Source organism: Capra hircus, chromosome 8 (genome assembly GCF_001704415.2).
Source record: "Capra hircus breed San Clemente chromosome 8, ASM170441v1, whole genome shotgun sequence".
Lineage (NCBI taxonomy): Eukaryota > Metazoa > Chordata > Mammalia > Artiodactyla > Bovidae > Capra > Capra hircus.
The window spans coordinates 65,340,928-65,353,499 of NC_030815.1; positions in this window are offsets into that span (position 1 = coordinate 65,340,928).

The following is a 12,572-nucleotide window of genomic DNA, read 5'->3' on the forward strand; positions in this document are numbered from 1 at the left end:
ACTAGATTTCTTGACTCTTAAGCCTGTAGTTTTGAACTTATGATCTTCCATGACTACTGAGCCAATTCCTTATAGTAAGTTATTTTCTTTATTTATATGCATATATCACATCCTATTGGTTCTGTTTCTCTGAATGACTCTATTACACTGGGTCACAAGGTGGTTTCTGGCCAGAGCTATGGCTGCTGGAAACACAGTGAAGATACCAGCTGGCCAAGAAATGGGCAATGCTGACCCCAGATGTGATCGATGGAGATTACTGCCAGCATCAGCAAAGCAGAGACAGCAATGGAGGATCTACACAGACCAAGGATTGGCTCAGATATGATCACTAATCTAGAGCCAGACATTTTGGAATGTGAAGTCAAGTGGGCCTTAGAAAGCATCACTACGAACAAAGCTAGTGGAGGTGATGGAATTCCAGTTGAGCTGTTTCAAATCCTGAAAGATGATGCTGTGAAAGTGCTGCACTCAATATGCCAGCAAGTTTGCAAAACTCAGCAGGGGCCACAGGACTGGAACAGGTCAGTTTTCATTCCAATTCCAAATAAAGGCAATGCCAAAGAATGCTCAAACTACCGCACAATTGCACTTATCTCACACGCTAGTAAAGTAATGCTCAAAATTCTCCAAGCCAGACTTCAGCAATATGTGAACCACGAACTCCCTGATGTTCAAGCTGGTTTTAGAAAAGGCAGAGGAACCAGAGATCAAATTGCCAACATCCACTGGATCATGGACAAAGCAAGAGAGTTCCAGAAAAACATCTATTTCTGCTTCATTGACTATGCAAAGCCTTTGACTGTGTGGATCACAATAAACTGTGGAAAATTCTGGGAGATATGGGAATACCAGATCACCTGACCTGCCTCTTGAGAAATCTGTATGCAGGTCAGGAAGCAACAGTTAGAAGTGGACATGGAACAACAGACTGTTTCCAAATAGGAAAAGGAGTACGTCAAGGCTGTATATTGTCACCCTGCTTATTTAACTTCTATGCAGAGTACATCATGAGAAACGCTGGACTGGAAGAAACACAAGCTGGAATCAAGATTGCTGGGAGAAATATCAATAACCTCAGATATGAAGATGACACCACCCTTATGCCAGAAAGTGAAGAGGAACTAAAAAGCCTCTTGATGAAAGTGAAAGAGGAGAGTGAACAAGTTGGCTTAAAGGTCAACATTCAGAAAACGAAGATCATGGCATCTGGTCCCATCACTTCATGGGAAATAGATGAGGAAACAGTAGAAAGAGTGTCAGACTTTATTTTTTGGGGCTCCAAAATCACTGCAGATGGTGACTGCAGCCATGAAATTAAAAGACGCTTACTCTTTGGAAGAAAAGTTATGACCAACCTAGATAGTATATTCAAAAGCAGAGACATTACTTTGCTGACTAAGGTCCGTCTAGCCAAGGCTGTGGTTTTTCCTGTGGTCATGTATGGATGTGAGAGTTGGACTGTGAAGAAGGCTGAGCCCCGAAGAATTGATGCTTTTGAACTGTGGTGTTGGAGAAGACTCTTGAGAGTCCCTTGGACTGTAAGGAGATCCAACCAGTCTATTCTGAAGGAGATCAACCCTGGGATTTCTTTGGAAGGAATAATGCTAAAGCTGAAGCTCCAGTACTTTGGCCACCTCATGCAAAGAGTTGACTCATTGGAAAAGACTTTGATGCTGGGAGGGATGGGGGCAGGAGGAGAAGGGGACAACCCAGGATGAGATGGCTGGATGGCATCACGGACTTGATGGACATGAGTCTGAGTGAACTCTGGGAGATGGTGATGGACAGGGAGGCCTGGCGTGCTGCGATTCTTGGGGTCGCAAAGAGTCGGACATGACTGAGCAACTGAACTGAACTGAACTGTATTGGGAGGATTGGAAGAAGGATAAACACCAGGAAGGATGCACAACTTCAGGGGCCATGTGCTGTGTGACTCTGTACATCATACTCCCCCGTTGGCATAGTTAATAAGTCTTTGTGGATTGCCACTGAAGCTGTTGAGCCAGATTAACAATTTTTCTAGTCAAGGCTATGGTTTTTCCAGTGGTCCTGTATGGATGTGAGAGTTGGACTGTGAAGAAAGCTGAACGCCAAAGAATTGATGCTTTTGAACTGTGGTGTTAGAGAAGACTCTTGAGAGTCCCTTGGACTGCAAGGAGATCCAACCAGTCCATTCTAAAGGAGATCAGTCCTGGGTGTTCATTGGAAAGACTGATACTAAAGCTGAAACTCCAATACTGGCCACCTCATGCGAAGAGTTGACTCATTGGAAAAGACTCTGATGCTGGGAGGAACTGGGGGCAGGAGGAGAAGGGGACGACAGAGGATGAGATGGCTGGATGGCATCACTGACTTGATGGACATGAGTTTGAGTGAACTCCGGGAGTTGGTGATGGACAGGGAGGCCTGGCGTGCTGCAATTCATGGGGTCACAAATACTCGGACATGACTGAGCAACTGAACTGAAATGAACAATTTTTCAGTTGCTGAAACTTGTTATTCTCAGCACCGTCTGGGGAGAGCCCCCTCCATCCACCCCTCCTGCTCCTCCAGATCTCCTCTCACCTGCTGCATCTTCAGGATCTTTCCTGACACCCTTCCCTCCTACTGGCTGGATCAGGTTCTCCTCTTCTCAGTTCTTACCAATCTGCTGTGTTTCCTCTATCACATTGATTCTGGTTGGCTTCTTTGTGCTTGATCAGCTATCTGATCTCTCTCTGCTCCCCTCCCTAGACAAAAGCCTTTGGAGGGGAGGAGGGAACTGTTTGCTAGCTCTAATAGTCCCATCATTGAACACAGTGTATTGCATAAAGTAGGCATTCCATAAATATTGGACAGATTAAAGAATGAGTGAGTATGAGTAGATTGTTGCTGTGCATTGAGAAGGGTCTATAGGAGGCAAAATATCTATTAACTAATCAAATGTAAGAGCAGAGAGGACCAGAAGCTCCTTCTCACCATCTCATCCAACAGGGAGCTGAGGGTTGGGGACCTCTGACAGCAGCTGCAGAGGAGAGCATCCCAGAAGCCCAGTGAAGACAGTTGAGTCACCAAATCTCCCCAGATTTTCCAAGGTCCTCGCCTGACTTCAGTGAGCATTGAGCATGGAGGCTTCTTCTGACCATGTGCCACAAACTAATATTAGAAGATTTAGTTTGTGGTAGATGTCATTTTGTTTGTGGTGTTTTCACCACAAAGGTAGTAAACATAAAGCCGTAGTTATGATCAGAATTGCCATGCAAACTTATTTTCCCTCATAAATTAATAAATGAGAACACAAGAAGGATAGCTGAAACAGGGAGAGTAGAGAAGGGGAGGCATTTTTAAATTTAATAAGACCCTTAACACAGATTCTAGTATTTATAGGTCATTCAGAGAGTGAATGAATTAGCCTGACAGTAGCTGCTCTGTCCTAGCTCCGAGAGGGGTTTTTATTAAGCCCATCACAATGGAGTCATCACAAGTTAGGACTTGTCAGTATTTTGCTTATCCAGTCACAGTGATTTCTTAGACCTAAAAAGTATCTACGCATATGGGTGAGGGCAACATTTTAACGTGTTTTTGCCCTTTATTTAAAAATGTGTTTCAGTTTTATTATAATTGACATATAGCACTGTATAAGTTTGTGTGCAATATAAGGACTTGATTTATATATTTCAAATTGATTACCATATATGTTAACATTCATAATCTCATATAGAACATTTAGGATCTATTCTTCCAGCAACTTTAAAAAATACCATGCAGAAGTGTTAACTATAGCCACCATGTTGTACATTGTATCTCCAGCACTTATCAGTAGTTAATATTGTTCTTTTAAATTTTATTTTTATTTTGGCTGCGCTGAGTCTTTATTGTGGTATGCAGGCTTTTCATTGTGGTACTTGGGCTTTTTCTAGTTGTGTCATGAAAGGGCTGCTCCCTAGTTGCAGTGCGGGCTTCTCTTGTTGTGGAGCATGGGCTCTAGAATGTGTGAGGGCTCAGCAGTTTGTGGTGTGTGGGCTCAGTTGCCTCCTGGCTCACAGAATCTTAGTTCCTCAACCAGGGATCTAACCCATGTCCTCTGCATTGGAAGGCAGATTCTTAACCACTGGACTGCCAGGGAAGTTCCAGGCTTTTCTGGTAGCTCAGTTGGTAAAGAATCCACCTGCAATGCAGGAGATCCCTGTTTGATTCCTGGGTCAGGAAGATCCCCTGGAGAAGGGATCAATTCGGTTCAGTCGCTCAGTCATGTCCGACTATTTGCGACCCCATGAATCGCAGCACGCCAGGCCTCCTTGTCTATCACCAATTCCCAGAGTTTATGCAAACTCATGTCCACTGAGTCAGTGATGACATCAAACCATCTCATCCTCTATCGTCCCCTTCTCCTCCTGCCCTCAACCTTTCCCAGCATCAGGGTCTTTTGAAATGAGTCAACTCTTCGCATGAGGTGGCCAAAGCATTGGAGTTTCAGCTTAAACATCAGTCCTTCGAATGAACAGTCAGGACTGATCTCCTTTAGGATGGACTGGTTGGATCTCCTTGCAGTCCAAGGGACTCTCAAGAGTCTTCTGCAACACCACAGTTCAAAAGCATCAATTCTTCGGGGCTCAGCCTTCTTCACAGTCCAACTCTCACATCCATACATGACCACTGGAAAAACCATAGCCTTGACTAGACGGACCTCTTTTGACAAAGTAATGTCTCTGCTTTTGAATGTGCTATCTAGGTTGGTCATAACTTTTCTTCCAAGGAGTAAGCGTCTTTTAATTTCATGGCTGCAATCACCATCTGCAGTGATTTTGGAGCCCAGAAAAATAAAGTCAGCCACTGTTTTCACTCTTTCCCCATCTATTTTCCATGAAGTGATGGGACCAGTTGCCATGATCTTCGTTTTCTGAATGTTGAGCTTAAAGTCAACTTTTTCACTCTCCTCTTTTACTTTCATCAAGAGGCTCTTTAGTTCCTCTTCACTTTCAGCCATAAGGGTGGTGTCATCTGCATATCTGAGATTATTGATATTTCTGCCTGCAATCTTGATTCCAGCTTGTGCTTCTTCCAGCCTAGTGTTTCTCGTGATGCACTCTGCATATAAGTTAAATAAGCAGGGTGGCAATATACAGCCTGATGTACTCCTTTTCCTATTTGGAACCAGTCTGTTGTTCTGCGTCCAGTTCTAACTGTTGATTCCTGACCCGCATATAGTTTTCTCATGAGGCAGGTCAGGTGGTCTGGTATTCCCATCTCTTTCAGAATTTTCCACAGTTTATTGTGATCCACACAGTCGAAGGCTTTGGCATAGTCAATAAAGCAGAAATAGATGTTTTTCTGGAACACTCTTGCTTTTTCCATGATCCAGCGGATGTTGGCAATTCTATCTCTGGTTCTTCTGCCTTTCCTAAATCCAGCTTGAACATCTGGAAGTTCACAGTTCATGTACTGCTAAAGCCTGGCTTGGAGAATTTTGAGCATTACTTCACTAGCATGTGAGATGAGTGCAATTGTGCAGTAGTCTGAGCATTCTTTGGTATCGCCTTTCTTTGGAATTGGAATGAAAACTGACCTTTTCCAGTCCTGTGGCCACTGCTGAGTTTTCCAAATTTGCTGGCATATTGAGTGCAGCACTTTCACAGCAGCATGTTTTAGGATTTGAAAGAGCTCAACTGGAATTCCATCACCTCCACTAGCTTTGTTTGTAGTGATGCCTCCTTAAGGCCCAGTTGAGTTCACATTCCAGGATGTCTGGCTCTAGGTGAGTGATCACACCATAGTGATTATCTGGGTCGTGAGATGTTTTTTGTACAGTTCTTCTGTATATTGTTGACACCTCTTCTTAATATTAAGTCTGTTTTTGTTAAGTCCATAGATTTAAGAGACTAGATCTGATAGACAGAGTGCCTGATGAACTATGGATGGAGGTTCATGACATTGTACAAGAGACAGGGTTCAAGACCATTCCCAAGAAAAAGAAATGCAAAAAAGCAAAGTGGCTATCTGAGGAGGCCTTGCAAGTAGCTGTGAAAACAAGAGAAGCAAAAAGCAAAGGAGAAAAGGAAAGATATAAGCATCTGAATGCAGAGTTCCAAACAATAGCAAGGAGAGATAAGAAAGCCTTCCTCAGCGATCAGTGCAAAGAAATAAAGGAGAAAAATAGAATGGGAAAGACTAGAGATCTCTTTAAGAAAATTAGAGATAATAAGGGAACATTTCATGCAAAGATGGGCTCAATAAAGGACAAAAATGCTATGGAGAAGGGATAGACTCCAATATTCTTGGACTTCCCTGGTGACTCAGACAGTAAAGAATCTGCAATGCAGGAGACCTGGGTTTGATCCCTGGGTCAGGAAGATCCCCTGGAGGAGGGCATGGGAACCCACTCCAGTATTCTTGCCTGGAGAATCCTTATGGACAGAGGAGCCTGGCAGGCTGCAGTCCATGGGGTCACAAAGAGTCAGACATGGCTGAACAACTAAGCACAGCACATTATCTTAATAATGGAAGTTTGTATATTTTGACCACCCTCATCTAATCCTCCAAACTTGAGTCTGATAAAAAGCTGATTTCTTTTTCTGTGAGTTCATTTAAAATTATTTTATGTTACACACATGTGAGATCACACAGTATTTGTCTTTCTTTCTTTGACTTATTGTTGCGGATATCTTCCTTGACATAGTGTTTTTATGTCCTTCAAATACATATCCAGAAGTAGAACTGCTGGATCACATGATGCTCTATTTTTAACACTTTGAGGACCCTCATACTGTTTTCCAGAGTGGTGTAAAGCAATTTACAATCCCCCCAGTTGTGCCCAAGGATTCCCCTCTCTCCACGTCTTGCCAGCCTTTGTCATCTCTTGTCGTTTTGCTGACAGCCATTTATTTGTTGACAGTAGTGTCTGCACACGAGTGGTTTACAAGAGCTTTGTCCAGACAAGGCACTCACTGAGATTAAGGATTAGTGGAAATAAATGAGGTAAAGAATTTGAAGTGAGTCTTCCTTAAAAATCCTTCTCTAATAAGCAAACAGTTTGTTGGATGAAAAAGCGATTGCCCTAAAGCGAGAGTTATTTCCCCTGCCTCCATACTTCATGCCTTCCTCTGCTCTTTAGCTGACCAAGACATCCCCCACTGTCCACTTTCATTCACTAAATCTAGCCTTTTTGTCTGTTCATCCTATTTTTACTGAGTACTTCACATTTCTGTAGGGCTTCCCTGGTGGCTCAGTTGGTAAAGAATCTGCCTGCAATGCAGGAGACCTGGGTTTGATCCCTGGGTCAGGAAGATCGCCTGGAGAAGGGAATGGCAACCCACTCCAGTATTCTTGCCTGGAGAATTCCATGGAGAGGGAATCCTGGTGGACTACAGTCCGTGGGATCTCAAAGAGTTGGACACGACTGAGCGACTAACACAACACTCACATTTCTGTAGTGCTACCAGAGCCACTTTAAAAAGTGAAAGCTTCCTTAATATTACAATAGTTATGCTAAAATAAATCCTATTAATACACTGAGAAGAATTATTTTTCTCCTCTTGATAATGAAAAATGAGAGTCTATTAACACTGATTATTTCCATGACTCCAATTTATTACCTTTCTTGAAAAATCAAATAAAAATTCATCATATGAAATAACTATTCTTTTTCTTATAGCAAAGATCCATTTTTCTTACTAATTAGTGTCTTAATTCTCTCAAGGCCACGATGAACTTATCTGAGTATCTTTTACAAAATCTTACCCATGCAAATTTTAAATTAAAAAGCACATGTATACTTATGAAGCAGGAAAACGGAGCTCATTTTAAAGTCAAAGTAGACAGTAGCAGGGAATCATATAGGAGGGCTGGTTTCCTGTTTGACTGCTCTCCATAGACCTTCTGACTTCTTACCTCTTTTTCTTTACAGTCCCCTTAAAAACTATGTGGCTGTACCTAACTGTGAAAGCCAACTTCAGACTGATATTTTGCTAGATGAGTTTGTCACAGGATACTGAGTGCCATGCTAAGTGTGTTTAAATTTATTTCTGTCATTTAAAGAATTGTAAATTTTTATAACAAGTTTATCCTTAATTGTTTAAAATTGAAAAAATTACAAATGTCTTTCTGTGGGTGCATGTACAAACAAACTATGGTACCTCCATACTCTACAGTGCTATTCAGACAAAAGGTACAGACTTGATCCACATGAACTACATGGTTGAATTTTACAAGCATTTGCTAAGCAAAAGATGCCAACCCCAAAAACTACACACCATAGAATTTTATTTCTATAGCATTCTGAAGAACTGTTGGGTTGGAGAACTTAAAGGTTGGCAGGAGTGGGGAGTGGTAAAAGGGGAGTATATGAAGGGCAACAGGAGGAAATTGGGGGGTGAAAAAACTGTTCTCTATGATAATTTTGATGTTAAGTATATGACTGAATGTATTTGTCAAAATGCTTAGACTTCAACACCACAAAGAGTCAGTTATAGGTTTGCTTCTCAATGCTTCCTTTCTGCATTCTTTGCTTTCTGTCTTTGCTATCAGGCTGGATTCTTGGGTAGCAACATAAACCAGCAAAGTAGCATGATTCTTTAGATGGACATTTCTTGCAGTACTTCCCAGGCACTAAACATCCTGTTTGTTGCCATGATATAAAATTAACTTTTCTGAGAAAGATAGACAAGTACATTGTTATGTCTCACTTGAGAAAAATAATTTTTCTGGAGTAGATACTTAAGGATACAATTGCTGGAGAGTAAGATATGCATATTTTTAGTTTTAATAGGCATTGTTCAATTGACTTCCAAAGGAACAGTATACAAAAGTTATTGTTTCTCTGTGGTCTAAACCAGATCCTGATATTATCAGACTTTTGAAATCTTGCTCACTTTCTGAATAAGACATCATATCACATAGCTTTAGTTTGAACTTTCCTGATTAATAGTATGGAACATAGGTACCATATGTTAATAGACATTATTTTTTGTTCTCTATTATTTTTTTAAATTACTATTTGCTTTTTCTTCCCCTCACAATGACTTGTAGTTTTAAGAATATATCCTGGACATTGACCTCAATTTTTTAAAAAATTAATTAATTTATTTTAATTGGAGTCTTTACAATACTTTACAATATTGTGGTGGTTCCTGCCATACATCGACATGAATCAGCCACAGGTGTACCTGTGTTGCACCATCCTGAACCCTCCCTCCTCACCCCATCCCTCTGGGTTGTCCCAGAGCACCAGCTTAGAGAGATCTTCATGCATCAAACTTGCTATTTAACAGATGAAGGAAATACAACTAGTGAGGTTTTAATTACTGTGCTCAAAGTTACAGGAAAAAGAGTTTCTGAAGCATTGTTTATAGCCAAATGTTATGCACATAAGAGTTTACTATAATGGAGACCATGTCATGAATAGCTCTTTTAGAAACAATTTCTGTTTCATTCATTTTACACACTATCCCTGCTTATTTAACTTCTATGCAGAGTACATCATGAGAAACGCTGGACTGGAAGAAAACAAGCTGGAATCAAGGTTGCAGGCAGAAATATCAATAACCTGATATGTAGATGACACCACCCTTATGCCAGAAAGTGAAGAGGAACTAAAAAGCCTCTTGATGAAAGTAAAAGAGAAGAGTGAACAAGTTGGCTTAAAGGTCAACATTCAGAAAACGAAGATGATGGCATCTGGTCCCATCACTTCATGGGAAATAGATGGGGAAACAGTGGAAACAGTGTCAGACTTTATTTTTTTGGGCTCCAAAATCACTGCAGATGGTGACTGCAGCCATGAAATTAAAAGACGCTTACTCCTTGGAAGAAAAGTTATGACCAACCTAGAGAGCATATTCAAAAGCAGAGACATTACTTTGCCGACTAAGGTCCATCTAGTCAAGGCTATGGTTTTTCCATTGGTCATGTATGGATGTGAGAGTTGGACTGTGAAGAAGGCTGAGCGCTGAAGAATTGATGCTTTTGAACTGTGGTGTTGGAGAAGACTCTTGAGAGTCCCTTGGACTGTAAGGAGATCCAACCAGTCCATTCTGAAGGAGATCAGCCCTGGGATTTCTTTGGAAGGAATGATGCTGAGGCTGAAACTCCAGTACTTTGGCCACCTCATGCAAAGAATTGACTCATTGGAAAGGACTCTGGTGCTGGCAGGGATTGGGGGCAGGAGGAGAAGTGGACGACAGAGGATGAGATGGCTGGATGGCATCACTGACTCGATGGATGTGAGTGTGAGTGAACTCGGGGAGTTGGTGATGGACAGGGAGGCCTGGTGTGCTGCAGCCCATGGGATCACAAAGAGTCAGACAAGACTGAGCAACAGAACTGAACTGAACTGATTTTATATCTGAGAGCAAGTTTCGATATTTTCATGCCTTCACTGAGTCTTCTCCTGACCTCCAGCTTCACCTTAAATGTTTACATGACCCCATTCCATACAGTATATGAAATAATAACACATCTGTTGCAAAAGATTATCAGATGGTGCAAAGAGTTAGCAGTAGTCTCTTATGTCAAACCATTATCTATGTTCAAAGAGAAAGATTTTTGCATCAAAATTAGTTAGTGTTCTGTCTTGACTAATTTCTTCACACATCATCCTTCATTGTGGCAAGTGCCGACAGCTGAAGATACTCCCCCAATAACTTGACTGAGTGAACGCCTCTCTCTTGGATGTCTTACAATTTTACCTGCAGAGCAACAGGATGGCTGAAAAGTTGTCTCAGATCTACCAGTGCTTCAGTAGACAAGGAGTGCCATTTCACTTGCTAGCTGTGATTATTTTCCAGTAAAGGCAGATAATTAATTTGCCAGGGCTGCTGTAACAACAGACTACAGACTAAGTGGCTTAAGCAACAGAAATTCATTGTCTCACAGTTCTGGAGGCTGGAAGCCGGGCCCAGGTGTCAGTAGAGCTCGGTCGTTTCAGGGATGTGAGGGAGAATCTGTTCCAGACTTCTCTCCTGGCTCCTGCTGGTTTGCTGGACATCTGTGGATTGCTTGACTCATAGACGCCTCAGTCTGACATCTACCTTCATCTTCACATGTGGCTGTTTGTTTCTGTGTCCAAATGTTCTCCTTTTATAAGGACACAGTCATATTGGATTAGAGCTTATCTTAACGACTGTCACCTTAACTGGATCATTTGCAAAGACCCCATTTCCAAATAAGGTCACTTCACAGGTGCTGAATTAGGATTTCAACATCTTTAAAGCAACATGGTTCAACCATCAGAAGCAGTTTATGGATCTAATGTTCAATTTTGTCATATATTGGAAAGCCCTTCCTTGTTATGGTCTCGTTACTGTATCTACTGACCTTGTCAAGAAAAATCTGTTTCTCTTTTCCTGTCTTTAAAAATTCTTATCAGTGACTTTATATAATTCTAAGAAACAGTTCTCTGTCTTACTCTTTATGGCAGCCCACTCCAGTATTTTTGCCTGGAAAATCCCATGGACAGAGGAGCCTGGTGGACTACAGTCAACAGGGTTGCAAAGAGTCAGACACAACTGAGCAAAAGAGCACACAGACACATTTGTTTCTTTTGATGCATAATTTTCTTGCTTTTTTTCATGACATTTCATTTTCATAAATTTTCCATGCTTCCACATCAGATGCTGCCTCTTGTCCTTGGTGGTTTATTGTATTTTGGTCATCTCTTGGACTCAGCCATTATTTGAGTTTGGTAATATTTTAAACACAAAAACACATTATAAATTAAGGAAAACTGGCAAAGCTTTGTACTACAGAAAGAGATCCCATCAGAGTTGCTAAGTGCTTTCCTTACTGATACATATTGAAGTTTTGTTGGCTAAATGGGAAGCATTTTAAAGGCATGAGAAGATTAATGTATGAACACATATGACATTCAGTACTCTGACATTTCTCCAGGAGAAGTTTGACCAACTATTTTCCGTGCTCCACCCCTCAGCCATCCCACATGCAGCTTCAGCCAGTGAGAGATGCTGTTGGGAACAAGAGGGCAGGAGCAGGGAGAGACCAGGGCACTTACTCATTGTCTTCCATCGTCCTCCTTGGATGCAGCCTTGGCAGTGAATGGATTCTTTTATAGCCACAACTTCAGCTGGGCAAGGGTCTTCCACAGCAGGCTATGGTCAAGCTTTGGGACCTCCCCTACCAGGCCCCTGCAGATCTGGGGTAGAACTGTCTTCTTGTTTTCACTTTCCCCAGGTCCCTGGGTGCCCATATCCTCAGGGATTCCCTTAAACCTGTCTCTACCCCCATGAGCCCTTTGTTAAAACCCTTCAGTTAGCACTTGGTGTGTATACTCTGTCTCCAAGTGGATATGATAATCATTTAAATTTTAATAATCTTCCTTTTCCTTGGAAAGGCAACAAACAACAGTCTCTGAGGAAACACTGGTTTTTCTTTCAGACATGGGCCGTTGTACACTTTTCTGAAAATTTTAAGTTCAATCATGAAGTTTTATCACCACAGAATGAGATGAGTGAGGCTTGCACTCAACATTTTTATTATGTTCCCAATTCAATTACATTTATGATGCTATTTCTGCCTCAGAAAAATTTTCTTTATCAATTAATAAAAATTCCTCTAGGATTCACTTATTTGAAATATTG